Here is an 18,132-nt window from a genome sequence, read left to right on the forward strand (position 1 = left end):
ATTCTTTCTTTCAGAAATTCCGAACATCCTTAGGTTTCCCAGACTAGTCCTGGGTAGCAGCATTAATACACAGCAGAGCACCCTAGTTGAGATAATGTTTTTAAATTTCGTATGACCTTTATAAATTTCATTGACTCATTTACTATTTTAATGATCCATCAGGCACCCTTTAATCCCTAAAGTTAGTTTACCAATTCTGTTGAAATACTTGGAAACTCTGAATGGGCGATCTCCAGTGCTGGGCATTTCACTCTGGTCTGATAGATTCCAGTTACATTTAAAAGATGACTGATACTTTGAATTCCAAATAATGATAGCTTGTTTTTAAGGACATAAATAACTTTCCTTCTCTAACTTAGAGCTCAATTTTTGCTTGAGTATTACATGCCATAAAAAACAGTCTTTAGAGGTTATAAAAGTCATCTGAAAGACTTTTTAAAAACCCGGATAGCTTGGAGCCATTCTGAACAATTCCACGTTAGTAGGTCTGAAATTGGACCCAGAAAACGGCATTTTTAACAGACACCTTTCATGAGTCTTCAATCAGATGGGTGGAAGATCTCACTTTAAGGCCCAATAATAATGGTGGTCTATTTTTAACTTTCCCAGATTTCCTCTAAGAGGATTTTTTTAAACAAAAAAAAAATCAATGTGTTTGAATCCAGCAAGTAGAAGAGATAAACAAAATCCATTCATTAAGTACTATGGACATCTCTTTCCTTATAGCAAAAGGCATATATATATATATATATAAAATCATGATTTAGCTACTAGGTTTGATATTGGCCCCAAGTCAAGAACACTCCAAAATGTTTCTGTTGGGTGAGAAAAATGAATCAGTAATTAGCAATAAAAGTTGAGTGTTAAATTCAGTGGAGAACTAGTGAAGCCCCTTGCCCTCCAGATGATTATATTCTGTGTAGTTGAGAAATAACATTAATATCCATGGAACATTCAAAGATAAGACTGATGATCAAGTACAGCAGGCTGAGTTACACTTGAATTTAAAATATACAACAAATCATGTCTTAGTAAAGGCATGTCCCATATAATATTTTTATTTGCTAAATCTGGCCACCTTGCTCAAGAAACATTAGCATTTAATGTCATTATTTTCCAGAAGAGTGTGAGTGTGTGTGTGTGTGTGTGTGTGTCTGTTGGGAACGGAGGGACAGTTGCTGAGTGGTAGTTAAACTTTAAGAAATTGATAAAAGCTCTGGACATGCCTCTGAGAAAAATTCCTGATGGTACTTTCCAACAGAACTCTTATACAATTCCATGGAGTCTCTAGGCCACCAAAGCTCTTGGACACACCAGGGTGACCTGCAGCAGTAGATGGCAGAGGCCAGCTCTTCAAGCTATTTACCTGGGCTGGAGACACCTTTGGAAGATGGCTCGGATAAGTGGAATTTTAATAAGGCCTTTAAGAACAGTAGAATTTAAGCTGGATTGTGGGCTTAGGGGACTTCTGAAGCTTTAAGAGGAGGCAGGTTCCCATAGGGTTCGAAGGTAATTTAGAGAAATTAGCTAGGACAGGTTAAAAAAAAAAGTCCAGATCATGGACAGGCTTGGACTCTAAAGGGTTTAAAGCAACCTATGTTGGGAAATAGAATGTCCTCACTGACATGTCAATTAGGAAGAAAACCTAAAACAAAGGGAGACTGTGGGGGAACTGCAGGGAGCCTGAGCTCCAGGGTCAATGCGCTTTGTGTAAGCCCCTCCAGTAGCAAGCTGGGAAGCCTTTGATATGTGGGCAACTTCTCTAAGCTCCCATCTCTTGGGCTGGGAATTGGGAATAATAATAATAAATACTACCAATGGGGTTGTTGTGAGGGTAAAGTGAAGTTGTACAGTGGTCAGAACAGTGTGTGATACTTTGTAAATACTCAATAAGAAGGCGATGGCACCCCACTCCAGTACTCTTGCCTGGAAAATCCCATGGATGGAGGAGCCTGGTGGGCTGCAGTCCATGGGGTTGCGAAGAGTCAGTCGCGACTGAGCGACTTCACTTTCACTTTTCACTTTCATGCATTGGAGAAGGAAATGGCAACCCACTCCAGTGTTCTTGCCTGGAGAATCCCAGGGAAGGGGAGCCTGGTGGGCTGCCATCTGTGGGGTCGCACAGAGTCGGACACGACTGAAGCAACTTAGCAGCAGCAGCAGCAGTACTGTGATACACTCCTGCTGCTAGTACTACACTTGTTATTTCAGTGGGATTAGCCTCAGAGAGGGCAGGCCCTCACTTTTGGGCTTCTCTGGTGGCTCAGATGGTAAAAGAATCTACCTGCAATGAGGGAGACCTGGGTTCAATCCCTGGGTTGAAAAGATCCCCTGGAGGAGGGCATGACAACCCACTCCAGTATTTTTGCCTGGAGAATCCCATGGACAGAGGAGCCGGGCATGTTACAGTCCAAGGCCTCACGAAGAGGCGATACGACTGAGTGACTAACACTAAGAGAAGGTATATTATGAATAATCCAAATAATTTACTCTGATCCAAAGTCAAGTAACCTTTTTTACTCTTAATAGCAGCTTTGCTGTCTTACTTGTTCTGTTTGAGTTAGTACTGAAATTAATTTGCACATGATAAGCCCAGACGAATTGTTCAGAATGTCGTTCCCCAAAGCCTTTTAAACAGGAAGGCACATGAGTTTATCAGCTGTAACTCACAAAACCTCCTCTCTCCATGGAACTAACTGATAATGGTAGAGATGATGGCATTGAGGAGGCTCTGGAGTCAGTTTCGCTTCTTCTAAACCTCAGTTTCTCCCTGTCTGTAAAACAGAAGTAATGATTAGCCTTTACCTGGAAGGCCACGAGCTCAGAAATCTCACAGTTTCTGGCACACTATAACTGTCACAGAATGTTCTGAGACCTTACTCTTGGCTTTAACTTTCAGGCATTATTCCTTTAATATGTTTATGAACAATTTAATTCAGGAAAACAGCTAATAATGTGGGAGGTATTTATGATCTTTAGTCATATCCTAATTTATTGATTTACAGTCTATTTAGAGCATTTAAAAACAGTCAAGGCTATTTAGAGCGTTTTCCAAGCCATAGAGTAGTGTTCTTATCTCAAAGAATTTTTAACCCTAATTTTCATCATGTGTTCCTTTTCTCCTTCATCCATCTTCAGCTTTTAGAGGATGATCGGTGCCTTGCTAAAGAGCTTTGGGTTTCAAACTGTACATTAAAGCATCTGCGCCCTAGAATTTACTTGGCTCATAAACCTATGTTACTGAACAATACAAGATTGGTTTAAGGTACATTATGGTTACATGTATGGCTGCTGCTGCTGCTGCTGCTGCTAAGTCACTCAGTCATGTCCGACTCTGTGCGACCCCATAGACTGCAGCCCACCAGGCTCCTCCGTCCATGGGATTTTCCAGGCAAGAGTACTGGCGTGGGGTGCCATTGCCCTCTCCGCCATGTATGGCAGTTCTATTTTATTCAGCCTGTGCTGAGCACCTTCAGGGCATCTCCCACAGTCCCTTCAAGATGGCAGACTCAACTACTTACTGACTTTCATGGATAATAAAATACAAGGCACTTTTTCTGAAGATACCTTTCCCTCACATTAGGAAATCTAACTCTTCAAAGAAAATGAAAACAAGGAAAAGAGAGTGAAGTACTGAAAGTAAATTTGAAAAGTGAATTTGGAGAATGACCACTCCTATTTTCTAGAAGAGTAATGGATGATAACAAGCCTGTGTCTCTGGGAAGGTCTTTGCATTAGCCGGTCTCTCTGTCTGGAATGCTTCTCCCTCCAATCTTGCTTGGCTCAGCTAATATTCCATCTCCTTAGAGAGGCTGTCCCTGACCATCCAATCTCATTCATTTGCTATTACATTACTTTGTTTTTTTTATTACAGTACGTTGCCATCCAAATATTTCACGTTGTTTTTTCATTGCCTTCCCTCATCCCCACTGGACTAAAAGTACCCTGAGGTCAGAGGTCAAGTCTACATGTTGATTGCTGTTTTCTGAGCAATTAAAACAGTGCCAGGCACTTGTACTTGCACTTAGCTGCTCAGACGTGTCCGATTCTTTGCGACCCCATAGACTGTAGCCTGCCAGACTCCATGGGGTTCTCCAGGCAGAATACCCGGAGTGGGTTGCCATTTTCTTCTCCAGAGGATCTTCCCAACCCAGGGATTGAACCTAGATCTCCTGCATTGAAGGCAGATTCTTTACCATTTGAGCTACCAGAGAAGCCCTTGCTAGACACCGAGTAGGTAGTCAAAAAATATTTTGTCATTTAGTTGAATGCCAAGAGACCCAGATCTGGTTTTCTGGGGTTATTCCAGTGAAAAAGAGTATATTTTTAATCTTTTGGGTCAAATTTGCCTTTCAGAATTGGATTAAAATGAAACTCCTCCATAATAAAAATTTATATGCACAAAATTTTGCATATAATTTGAGAGAGTCCATGGACCTCAGGCTAGGAATTTCAGCAATAAAGGTGTATGCATAAATATTAAGAAAACCTAACTGAAATATTGAGCAAAATATCACAAAAAAATTTAATTACGATGAATATCAGTGTCTTAATGTTCATTTATGGTAATGAATTGTGTTGCTCTGGGAAAATTTTTGCAACCCTCCAGAGGAAAAAAAAAAAGGCTATCTATAAATGTTGTGTATTTTATTTATATGCTGGAAAGGATTTAAAGCTTATAGAGAAAGGCTAATAAAAATACATACTGTAGAGCAACATAAAATATATTACAAATAGGTAGGAAAAAATGAGTCAAAAGAAAAAAAAATAAGGCTAGGAATGTAAGATAGGGCCAGGAGAGAGATTCATACTCAAAATTTATGCCATGAAATTCAACATTCTTGCTAGAAGATAGTAACAAATTTTATTCGCGGTTTTTTAGCAGCCAATGCAAAGGAGAAAAAGTAATCAGTTATGCCTTGCAGAGGGTCATATTTTATATACACTTATATATGAATATATGTATATATATTTAACAGCACACGGCTGCTTGAAAGAAGGAAGCTTGAGTGCAGGAATAAGGAATAGAGATTATATTTCCACTGTTTGTTTTTGATAAGTGCCCTTGTACCTGAGCTGGAAATAACCTATAGTAACATTTTCAAAAATAACTAGCACTGTGGATGTTTATAATCAAGATTTGATGCCTCTCTGTAATTTTTGTTAGCAGTAGGCCTAATAGAGAGAGGCCTCATTTGGCCAGTTAAGACCCTTCTAGATCACATACGGATGTGAGAGTTGGACCGTAAAGAGTACTCAAGAATTGATGTTTTCAAACTGTAGTGCTGGAAAAGATTCTTGAGAGTCTCTTGGGCTGCAAGATCAAACCAGTCAATCCTAAATGAAATCAACCCTGAATGTTCATTGGAAGGACTGATGCTGAAGCTCCAATATTTTGGCCACCTGATGCAGAGAGCCGACTCATTAGAAAAGACCCCAATGATGGGAATGGTTGAAGGCAGGAGGAGAAGGGGGCGACAGAGGATGAGATGGCTGGATGGCATAACTGACTCAATGGACATGAGTTTGAGCAAACTCCAGGAGATAGTGAAGGACAGGGAAGCCTGGCGTGCTGTAGTCCATCGGGTTGCAAAGATTCTGACATGACTGAGCGACTGAATAACAAGAACGCAAGGGCAGAGGGGTAGGGAACAGACAAAGAAGACAAGGGTGTATCCTGCAGCGTTCCACCCCTCCTGCTGCGGCACACTATTTACAGACAACAGCCAGCGCCTTAACGCTCCCCTTTAAGGGGTGTTCTCCTCGGATGCTGACTGAATTTGCACATTCTTCCAGCTAACCTTAGTTTCCTTGGCTAGCAGACCATCAGAGACTTCCAGGCCTTCTCTCCGACACAGCAAATACAATAACTAGCTCCTCAGAACATTATGTGGATTTGTGGCATTCTCTGAGGGGCTATAAATGGATCACACTGACAGCTTTATTTGTCATTCTTAAATGGAATGTGTTTCTCCCCCTTTGTGTTAAATTGAAATCAGATGGCATTTCTTATTTCAATGTGGAATGTTTTTACTCTCATAATTGCAAAAGTACATTCACGATACTGATACTATTCTAATTGACTAAATTTGTGTTTCATTATTGGGGCGAGGGGAGTGTCCTGTACTTGTAATGTAACTGAGGGAAAACGACTGATGCAACATTTTCGCTTTGCCTATGTATCGAGATCTTGATACAGTGGTTAGAATTCTGTCACCATATGGAAGCAGAGACAATTATAGTGCATGTAATGACATGAATTTTAGAAGCAAAGATATAAAAAGGCATATCCAGCCCAATAGCCACAATCCAGAAACATAAACGTTTTTTGAAATCTCATCTCTCCTTTGCCTCCCCCAGCTTGTCTCTGGTCCTAATCCTCTGCCCTTGTGATGGCTCTGGTTCAATATATGCAGTGGCAAACACAGCAGGAATTAGATTAGATAGTACTACCTTCATATCTTAGCATGTTTTTTATGTACTAAAATCAGTTGCTTTTCAATTCAGGTGAAATTTTTCATTAAAAAATTCTCTACCATTCCGGTCTACCCACTACTGAATCTGGGTGAGAAAGGAAGTCCTCCTACTTTCATTTCTTAAATCCATCTAAAGCTTTCAGTGTTCTTGCTACTCATCTCAATACTGTGCTTATTTTAGAATTTTTCAACACTAGAATATGAGTACATTTTTCTTGCTGACTTTAATCTAGGTTTATTTTCATATTCATTCCATACACTCATGCTTTCAATAAAACTGTCTTTAGTGAGCGCATACTATGCGCTAGACACCGTTAGGATGCAGTGAATTACATCAGGTATGCTCTGCCCTCATTTGGCCTTCAAGCTGGTGGGGAAGACAGTGGGTAAAAGAATGACACAAATACAGGACTTTGCTGGTGGTCCAGTGGCTAAGCCTCTGCGCTCCCAATGCAGGGGGACGGGTTCGATCCCAGGTCAGGGAACTGGATTCACATGCCACAACTCAGAGGTCACACGCTGCCACTGAAAGATCCTGCATGCTGCAACTAAGACCTGTTGCCGCCAAATAAATAAAAATATAATTTCAAAAAAGAGAATGACACAATAGTTATGAAAATGCAACTGCTCTAAATGATACTAATGAGAGACACATGATCGTAGAAAATGACATCTACATGATGTACAAGAGTGAACTAGACAAAGAGTATTGGCAGAAAGCATGATGTATGGGAAAGTCATAACTTACGGAAAGCAGAAGCAAGCAGGGGCAGCCTGAGAGACAAGGAAAGGCGAGCGGCCGGAGGACACCGAGTAGGGTGAACAGCTAGAGTCTGCAGATGCACTCAGAGGTTATCACCATGAAAGGCTTTTTAGCCATAGCAGGGCATATTCCTTTATCCTAAAACCAATAAGAAGGTGGATTTGGGGGGCTTTTTGAGGGAGAGGATTATATTCACGTCATCAATTTTATGTTTCAAAAAAGTGTTTCTGGCTACAATGAAGAGTACTGGCTGGCAAGGGGCCTAAGTTACGCAGATCAGCTGAACTTTTTGAACAGAGAGGCACTGGTAACGTGGCCTAGGGGAGGGAGGATGAATTCTAAGCTGTCAATGGATTCTAAGGATATAAAGAAGGTAACACTGACGGGTCGTCTTCTGCTGTATTTATGTGGAGCCCATGAGAAAGTGTCAGGGAACACTGGCAGAGGAACAAGTCTGTGAAGACTGATGCTAAATTCAGGGCTGGACATGCTGAATTTGAGATGTCTTGGAGTTGACACGGGGTAGAGCAAGCAGACATTTGGTTATGGGTGTGAAGCTTGTCAGAGAGCTCTGAAGTCCCAGCCAGAGATAGAAACTTGTGACGCATTTCCACATTCACAGGTCTGGATATGACCAATGGGATCCACAGACGGAGATGACGTGCAGAGAAAGGTTATAAAGCCAGCAGTGGCAGAGAATGCTAGGACCAAAGCCCTGAGGAATTCAAATCCATCAAGCCCACCAAGTGAAGGGCGAGCGTAAGGGTGAAAGGAGGAGCAGAGAAGAAAAAGAAGGAAACCCACGAGACTGCTGGGTCGTGGGGGTGAGGGAGCAAGGATTCCATTTGAGAAGGTGGGGGTAGTCAGTTGCCTTGACTGTGGAAGACTGAGAAAGGAGACATTTGTTTTGAAAAGAGAAATGGCTCAGTGGTAAAGAATCCACCTGCCAATGCAGGAGACACCCAAGACGTGGGTTCGATCCCTGGGTTGGGAAGATCCCCTGGAGAAGGGAATGGCAACCCACTCCAGTATTCCTACCTGGGAAATTCCATGGACAGAGGAGCCTGGCAGGCTACAGTCTATGGGGTCACAAATAGTTGGACATGACTGAGTGACTGAGCATTCACACACATAGAAATTACTAAATGATATGTCTGGGTAACAGAGCTGTAACCAGTTCTGACTGCAGTCAAGCATGTCAGAGACTCTTTGACATGTTCATAGTTTACATCTATTTTAAGAAGACATTCAGGGAGTGGGCATGGTAGACAGGAAAGTCATTTTGATATGTTGGTGACCGCTAGAGACGGAGTGTAGCTCGGTGGAATTTGCACACAGAACGGTCCAAGGTTCTGGGGTCTGATTTGGAGAGAAAATGCAGACCTGCGGCTACAGGACTTTATGAGCTGCCTGTTCACCCACTCGATGGTGCTCTTGTGAATGGCAGAGATAAACCAAATGTTTACGAAGCAGTGTTGCCCGGCCTCACCCATTGCAGGCATTACTGGGGGAAGGGAGAGGCCATGGGCAGAGACATTACAGAGAATGTTCTCAGCAGTTTCTGTGGCATGAGTGGCAGCCTCAACTTCCCTCCTTGTCCCTCGACAGCACCAAAGAGTGAGCCCACCCTAAGGGAGCGGAGTGGAGGGAGGGTCCTGGCACAGTGAGCACTGAAATAAGGCAGAGGTGAGACTCAGGTGGTGTGAGCTGCAGACCAGACAGGAAGTAAGGAAAGAAGAGCGTGGTAATTATTTACAATGGTTTGGCTGTAAAGGGGAATAGAGCTATTGGAGGGCAGCTGCCGAGAGAGAAGTGGATGACTCAGCGCTCATGCATTCAACGAACAGTAAACTATCTTATGTGTATGAAGCAGGGCGACAGGCACCGACTGGAAAGACATTTTCGATCCCTAATGGGCAATTTGCCATAAGATATATTCTGTGTAATAATCTCAAACGCCTAAGGACTATTCTGTGATCTGATTTTTTAAAAATGCAACGTTTTTCCTCAGGTATAAACACTTACTTGACTTTTATAAACTGATCAAACAAATTTGTTAAAAATAATGGAGAGAGAGAAGTAACACTTCTACCTATATTGGGGCTTTTTCTTGGTCCTCTTTCATTACTTTTGTCTTCAAAATTTGGACAGTCTTGCTACTGCTGCTTACTCAGAAAAGAGTTTCTAAAATGGTGTCTTACCCCTGTGTTCAGAGCATTCCATGGTGCTATCTGACGTTTAAAAACCATCTAATCACCTATTATTTATATAGCATTCACAGCATTCAAGCATGAAATACTACACCATGGAAGTTAGAAATGTGAGTAAAGCAGGGTTTCCCTAGCTAGATTATACACTTTCTGAGAGCTCTTTGCACTGCTGTATTTATAGCTATTGAAAATAAAGCCAGAGTATTATAAATATGAATCTTGTAGTGAGAGAACATTTAAGGATCTTTGGGTTTGTAGAGGAGGGTACATGGGTTCTACTCAAGAATCCAGGACAATGCCTGAAAGAGGCAGTGTCTGAACTGGGTGTTAAGAGATGAACATTTCAGAAGCAGAAAGCTAGTAACAAAGTCATGGAGGCAGGAAACAGCTTTTGGGGAGAGGGCTACAGAGAGGGGAAATGGTTTAGTAGGACTAGAAAGGTCATGTTAAATGTGGTCAGTGTACTGATCTCAGCTATTGAAAACTTCTCTGCTGAGAAGTTTTAGAGTTGATCTGCTAGGGACTAAAGAAATACTGGACGCTTTCGAGCAAGTGGGGAAGCATGAGGCTTTAGGAAGAAAACCGGGATCCACCCTGAAACCTGGGAAATGATGGTGACCGGACGTAGGGGTGCATGAGAAAAAAGACCACCACCTGGAAGGGAGATGATGGAGGCGAGATGTATTATTGATCGTAGTGGCCTTTGACATGTAAAAGGGAAATGACGTTTGTGTGCCACGTGGCCGTCGTCAGGTGGTATGTTCTGTACGAAGGTGCAGCGATGGAGGAGAAGACTGAAGATGACTCCAAGTGTTTAAGCCACAGAGGGTGGCAGCACCATTGATGTTAGGCAGGAAAAGAAAAGCAAATTCAGAAGACGCTGGGGAGGAGGATCCAGCCTGGAGAAGCGTCCAAAAAGACAACTTAAGCTGTGGGTGTGAATGAAATCGCTGCCAGGTGGAGAATCTGAAGGAAGGCCCATGCTTCAGGGGAGGAAGTAGAGGAGCCAGAAGAAAAAAAATGAGAGGAGTTTCCTGCGAGACTGGGACTTCTCTGGTGGTTCAGTGGTTAAGGCTCCATGCTTCCAATGCAAGGGACATGGGCTCAATCCCAGGTCAGGGAACTAAGATCCCACGTGCCATGCATCGGAGCCAAGAAGATAATTTTTTTTAATAGTACATACATTTTAATTGGAGCTGGGCTTCCTGACAGCAGAGAAGGTGGAAAATCTACAAACATTTCAGTGCATATGAACTCTTATGTAGTGTATTCCAAGTGGTACAGCACAAAGACCAGATATTACTTGCTCAGAGACTCAACGAAAAAAAAAGTTTTTTAAGTGAGATTTCAAGGAAGTCAGGAAAACATGTGGATTTCAAGGAAGAGCCTCGTGCTGGGATGTGTTTCACTTACAGTGTGAACATAAGATCATATACCTTTCCCTTTCTCATCCTTTCCCTTCTGAAATGGCCCCACAAAATGGGCTGTGCGACAGTCAGTACTATATCATATTTGGCCTCATTATCTTTGCCGCTTTACCCCCTGTTTATATTAACGAACACTGACTGGCCTAGGGTCGCAAGCCATCAGTGACTTCCTTCAGAAATTTCTCCTCACCGTTGAGAACGTGACTTCAGCTCAGGAGCTCCTATGTGTTTGTTAGGAAGGCGTGGCAAGGGAAGAGATTTGGATGACTTGTTACTTGGGAGTGAATTGTGCTTATAGTTAGGATTTCCCTAATTCAAGCTTCAGGTGTGCCTCTAGGAGTAAGACAATTTTCATAGCAGTAATAGATGGCCCTAGTGGTAAAGAACCCGCTTGTCATTGCAGGAGACGTTAAGAGACATGGGTTCGATCCCTGGGTCAGGAAGATCCCCTGGAGGAAGAAATGGCAACTCACTCCAGTACTCTTGCCTGGAGAATCCCATGGACAGAGGAGCCTAGAGGGCTATAGTCCATGGGGTCACAAAGAGTGGGACACGACTGAAGCAACTTGGCATGCACTGCTGCTGCTGCTGCTGCTAAGTCGCTTCAGCCGTGTCCAACTCTGTACGACCCCATAGACGGCAGCCCACCAGGCTCCCCTGTCCCTGGGATTCTCCAGGCAAGAACACTGGAGTGGGTTGCCATTTCCTTCTCCAATGCATGAAAGTGAAAACTGAAAGTGAAGTCTCTCAGTCGTCTCCGACTCCCAGCAACCCCGTGGACTGCAGCCCACCAGGCTCCTCCGTCCATGGATTTTCCAGGCAAGAGTACTGGAGTGGGGTGCCATTGGCATGCACTGCCTCCAAGCAAAAGTACCCTGTTTCTGAGCTTCAGGTTTGATCCCCAGTCAAGGAACTAAGATCCCTCAAGCTGCAGGGCAAATAAATTCATGCGCCACAACTAGAGAAGCCTGCATGCTGCAACAAAGACCCAGCACAAACAAGAAAAAGTATTATTTTGCCCTTCAATTTTCATAGTCATCAGCCCTATTCCTGTTAAATAGAATAATCCATTTTATTTCAACGCCCCTGTATCATGTTTTACATGCTTTAAATTTTTGATGAATTTCATATCAAGAGGATAAAATACTTGGCTTCTTTAGGGGAAGTAATGTATCTTTTCCTCTCTAATAGAAGATTAAGAAGAAACTGTGTCTTCCTTTTCCCTAAATTACCAAGAAACTTTATACCTTCGATCAAGCGCTAACCAATGTAGGTAGCATGTATACTTCTTCCTTTTTGACTCTCAACCCTTTTTTTTTTTTTCTTGGTCACACTTCAAGGCATGTGGGATCTTAAATCCCCAACCAGGGATTGAACCTACTGAGTCTTAAACATTGGACCTCCAGGGAAGTCCCTGTTTTCTTATTTTTACTCACATTTCATTATTTTTCTTTTTGGAAGCCACCTCAGATCCTTACAACAGAGTCAGAGTATAAATAAATGAAACAGTTTTACTGTTGACTAAACATCTTTCTACTCATTGTCTCATTTGCTTGTGAGAGCAGTCCCTCAAATAGCTGGCATTAGTACCCTACAAGGCAGATGAAGAACCGAGCCTGAGTGAAGTGAAGGGCCTTCACTTCATGCAAATACCCAGTGGGATGCAGCCCCAGGTCTTCTTCCCCTAATGGGGGTAGTCATTCCAGCCTCTCTTGCTCAAACTCTTGTGGGCACCTGATTGATTTGTAAATAGCATACAGTTGGCTGGGATAGCACTCGTTCAGATGAGAAATCACTGATAGAACAAACTAGTATTTCTTGAGAAGTTTTCTCCTTGATGATGAAACATTCTGTGTTTGTATCTCCTACCCAGGTTGCGTAACCATCCAGAAACACACGATAAGAGTCCTCTTTCAGCAAGTATTCTTGATTAAGTCATGAAAATGGAATTGGAGCTTGTTTTTCCCCTTTGTATGGTAAGTAACTACTAGTATGGATAGTTCTAATCTTCTCACAATATTAAAAACAAATGGAGCTACTTCTTGTGTGAAGATGGCATGACTTCTAATATCTAGATTTGCCATCGGTGTGTTTCATAGAAAAGAGAATGTTCAATTTATTCGCTCAGTTGTGGTTTGTGTCAATATGAAATATATATTATCTGGTTTAGAATTTTGAGTCATTTTGTTCTACGTAATGAGTTTTGGTCATTAAAATAAAAGAATTCTTCTACTCGCTTTATAAACAATTTTAAGATTCTTTACAGTAGCATCTTGTGCAGAAAATTGACATGTGGATGCTGAAAAGTCATGGCCACAAACAAGGAAGATTTAGAAATGCCAGATCTGTGCTGTGGCATTTCTCTTCATCCCAGATGTCCTAGTTTGGAGCATCCACCCCTTTGGCCTAGGAACTGACTGTCTTTAATTGGAAAAACTTATTATCATTTTGCAAGCAAGTGATTAGAACTCAGTCACCCCGAGTGAGTAACATCACCTTTTGAGGAAAGGGCTATTTTACTGAGTTTTCACCAGTGTATTGTGCCTACAGGACTTAAATTGCTTTGAGACACTTTACTCTCCTTTGTCCACACTCACAAAATCATTTATTTTCACACTTCATTGTATTTTTTCTGTATATGTTCTAGTGCATATTTAAAAGGAAAATTCTCTCTAGATGTGTAGCTGTGAATGTTGCAAAATTTCATTTTTTCTAATGAATTAGGGAGGTGGTCATATTTGAATGTGTGGGAAGGCTGAATTACAGATAACTTTAAACAAATGTGGTTTTTATTACTTTAAACTACATATAGTAACTTCAACAAAACATTATAAAACAGAAATCCTTAAGGAGATTTCTCCATTGTAAGGAGACCTCTTACAATGAATCATATGAACATTTTGTTATTAGCATATAGATTGGGTGTATGTAGGAGCTTGTAAAGTGCCTGAGGTTCATTGAAAATAGCTTATTCTGTCTAAAAAGTGTACATAAGATTGAAAATAAATGTTTAAAACACCATATGTTATCTACCTATAAATAAAATGTTTGCAAAAAAAGGTAAACATCAGCCTAGCTCATGAGCAAATTATCAAAAGATTTTAAATTTATTGAAGTCTTAAATTAATGAGATATTACCACGTGTGCATAAATAACCTAAAGAATAAAATTTTCTTATCCTTCTCTCATATGGGTATTTGTGTTAATGAATCAGGATCCTATTTACACGATTAGTCCCTGAAGTAATTGCTTATTTGAAGAAGTCCTGTCTTATGGGTTTTCAGTTAATTAAATATATTTGCATTTTAGGCACACATTTTAAATTCTAAAGTCCTATTTTTCATAAGCCATATTCAAATATGTTCGTGTGATAATATGTCTCATTAAGGCCCAAGTCTTTCATTTTTAAAGAAACTTTCAGAATAGCCATATGCATAAAATGCTTATTAATGAAGTCCAATCAATATTTTAGGAAAGTCAACCAATTAAATGTTTTCTTAGTTTAAATTTTCCTGTTTGTAACTGTGATTGCCATGCTGAACATACCTTCAATTTCTAATTTTTCAGTTAGCTTTATTTAATCAGTGTTTCTTTTTCCTGCTTAGATTTTGCATGGCAGTTTTTAACTTCTAATATGCCTTTGGAATTATAAGCATCCTTTTCCTGGAGACTAGCTTTTTCAAAGTATGTGCATATTAACATACTGATCCTGCCAACCCAACTGGCAGATTACTAAAATATGGAGCAAAACTTTTCTAATACTGAAGAACAAAGTATAGTAATTCACAAAGTTAGGTATGTTTTAAAAGGCATAGTTTCCTTATGATTTTAAAATATAAGAGAAATTGGGAATTTAAGTATGTAAGTTATTTAAAAAATCATAAATGCCTTCCTGGGATCAAAACTATGGTAATCTCATGGTGCTACCCTAGTTTGGAAGTTTGAAGAAGCTATTGAAGTTGTGGGGGGAGAAGCAACAGACGGACAGGCGAGATGAAGGGAGGGGAGAGGGAGAACGGGAGGATGCATGCAGGGGACCCAGGGTCTAAAACCAAAAAGCACGGCAAGGCCAGATGCTGAGAGAGGTACAAAGGGACCCAGTTCGGAAAGCAGATTTGAAATATCTGTTTTACACCACACCTCACTGACCTCTTTCTAGGTGGTTATTTATTAGATATTTCTCTAGTATACTGTTTATCTATTAGGCTTATTAATTCCTCTTTGCAAAGAAGATATAAGATGAAGAATCTGGATATAGATTCAAATTCCAGTCGAAGACTATATCTAACTCAACAAAGGGTAGTAATAGAAAAAAAAGAAGAAGAAAAAAATGATATCCTACAATCATAATGTTATATTATGTCCGGTTTAGCAGTACTGCACAATAATGTCATTTTATTGTCATGAAAACAATCTGACATCCTGAAAAATATATACACTTTACAATAAAATAAATTTCATTCAATTAAATCTTACTGATTCATGTAAGCAATGATCTATGTCAAATGTAATACCAATAGTCTCCTCAGAAGATAACATTTTCTTTGTAGCTGGAATTGCCCTAAGGAAGCATTTCTTCTCATTTAGAGAAAGTAGGAATAAAGCACTTGTATTACCATTTGTATAAATTTTTAATACTGAATAAAATATTAGTGTTTAGTGTAATATTGATTCTCAACATAATACTCCTCCATAATGGCATGCTAATTGGGAAGAATTAAATCAGATCGATTCAAAAACCCTGAGAATGGATCATGTAACACTTGTAATTTTTTTCATTAGTTTTCAAAATTCCAATTAAAGCGGAATTAATCTGTAGAACAGAAATTCTGTGCACATGCACCATCTCTTCTTTCCCACTGCTCCACCCCACAGTGAAGTACAGGCGTGAAGAGGGTGGGAAAGGGACTTCCCTGGTGGCCCAGTGGGTAGGATGTCACACTCTCAATGAAGGAGGCGCAGGTTCAATCCCTGATCAGGGAACTAGATCTCACATGCTGCAACTAAGATCTGGTACAGTCCAATAAATTAAAAAAAAAAAAAAAAGAGGAGGGGAAAGAGGGCAGATCTTCACTTATGAGTTTCAACCATAGAAAAATAGCATTCAAGAGATAGGCGATCTATGTGCTCTGTAATTTACTAACTGCGAGCCTTAAACCTCTTGTAGTCACAGTTTCCTCATCAGTCATATTACTAATCTAATAGTACTAATCTCCCTCAAGTTGTTGAGGGAGTAAAACAGAGAGGCTCTCTCTCAACTAGGGGTGATTCTGCCCTTCAGGAGACATTTAGCAATGTCTGGAGATGGCCTTGGCTATCACAACTGGAGCGGGTATGTGTGCTGACATCTGGAGAGTAGAGGCCAAGGATGTTTCAAATCTTCCTAGGATGCACAGGATACCCCATCCCCACCCCCACCCCCCCACAAGGAAAAACTCATCCAGCCCAAAAGGTGGAACCACAACTGAGAAATCCTGGAGCAAAGTGAAGTAATATATGCAATGAGCACAGTGTCTGACATACAACAGGCTCTCCAATAAAAGTCAGCATAGTTATGATGTTACGGCTGTCATTATTTGAGAAAGGACTCCAAGTCACCTGCCTGGTATGGGGACTGAGTGAGCGATTCAGGAAGCCCATCCCAGCAGTCAGTTGTGCCTGTCTGCTAAGTCATCTACTTGGGGCAGCCAATTTTTAAGTGTTTTTAGAAACAGACTGACCCACTTAATATGTGACTAAGGCTTATAAATTGTATCGTACCAAAGTTCAAGGGCTATCATTTAATTTTTACTTTCTTAGAAATTAGAAGAAAATAGGGAAAGACAAATAACCTATAGTAACAGGTGACTTTTACTTTTTAATTTCTGCTGTTAGTAATAGCTGAGGAGTCTCCTGACAATCATTTACTTTATAAAATAAACTGATGTTTGGACAAATGGCTAGGAAATATGGTCTTCTCATTAATAAAAGATCCTGATTAACTGCTTATACGGTACATGAACAGTATCAGTTTCAAAACCAGTTGACTGCAACCATATAGTTTTAGCTTAATGTTAAAACATTTTAAGGAAGGCAAAATTCTTGCTTAATACAAGATTGTTTTGGTAAAGAATCCACCTGCACTGCAGGAGATCCTGGTTTGATTCCTGGGTCAGGCAGATCCGCTGGAGAAGGGATAGGTTACCCACTCCAGTATTCTTGGGTTTCCCTTATGGCTCAGCTGGTAAAGAATCCACCTGCAATGTGGGAGACCTGGGATCGATCCCTGGGTTGGGAAGATGCCCCGGAGAAGGGAAAGGCTACCCACTCCAGTATTCTGGCCTGGAGAATTCCATGGACTGTATAGTCCATGGGGTGTCAAAGAGTCAGACAAGACTGAGCGACTTTCACTTTCTTAGGTCAAAAAGATCTGAGCTTGAATTTCACACCATTAAGCTCTGTGATTTTGAATAATTTGCCTAACTTCTCTGAGTTTAGTTCCCTTATCTGTTTAATAGGCATAAAATTACTGTAACATGGGTAATAGGTATGTTAGGTGACAACTGTAATTCTCTCAGTAATATAGAGTTACTGAGAATTAAATGAGACATCTAGAATTTAATATATATTAGCAGTTACTAAATGGTAGCCGTTATTATTTTCATTATTATTATTTCTTCTAGGAAACTTGCACTATTTTTCAGAGCCAGCAGTTCTCATTCTAAAGAATGATAACTATGATGTAGAGGCAAGTTTTTTATTAATGGGGAAGCTTAAATTAGTTCTATTACCTCAACTAACAAAATCCTAGACTTGCTTCAATAAATTTGATTTAAAAGAAAAAAAGAAAACATGGGTATTATATATGGAAATTTCCAGTGAGAATTTTTTAAGGAAGCAGTGGATTTTCTAAATTAAAGAATGAATGATGTGCACATTTTCCTCTCATATTTTAATATAGTTGGTAATCCACTTTTTAATTAGCCACCTAATTATAATTCAATAGAAATTTCCCTAGGTGAACGTAGTAACCTATTTCAGAGAGAAATGGTGCTTTGAGTAGGCACTCCTACTGTGAATTTTGACACTTTTTCAGGTCCAATTTGTTCCAAACCTAAACCGCCCAGGAGAAATGGAGAGAGCTCTGTTTCATAACCTAATAATTCTGACTGCCAGGAAGAACGATTGCAAAGCTAAATTCACCTTCTATCAGAATTTTTATTTCTCCATTTCTTTGTTTCTTGAAGAAGACTCAACTATTTTTTTCTTCCCATTAG

At 40.4% G+C, this 18,132-nt stretch overlaps 1 protein-coding gene across 16 annotated transcripts in view; it reads left to right on the plus strand.

Moving 5' to 3' along the window:
• The window catches only part of RHOBTB1 (Rho related BTB domain containing 1), a 141,888-nt gene that overhangs the window by 4,085 nt on the left and 119,671 nt on the right, over window positions 1-18,132 (plus strand). For all 16 annotated transcript variants that reach the window (XR_015156965.1, XR_015156964.1, XM_086382332.1 and 13 more), the window contains one exon: window positions 12,750-12,852. The gene's annotated coding sequence lies outside the window, so the exon portion shown is untranslated. The remainder of the gene's footprint in view (window positions 1-12,749; window positions 12,853-18,132) is intronic.

This window comes from Bos grunniens, chromosome 28, assembly GCF_055505025.1.
Source record: "Bos grunniens cultivar Pamir isolate PY7600 chromosome 28, Bosgru_T2T1.0, whole genome shotgun sequence".
Taxonomy (NCBI): Eukaryota; Metazoa; Chordata; class Mammalia; order Artiodactyla; family Bovidae; genus Bos; species Bos grunniens.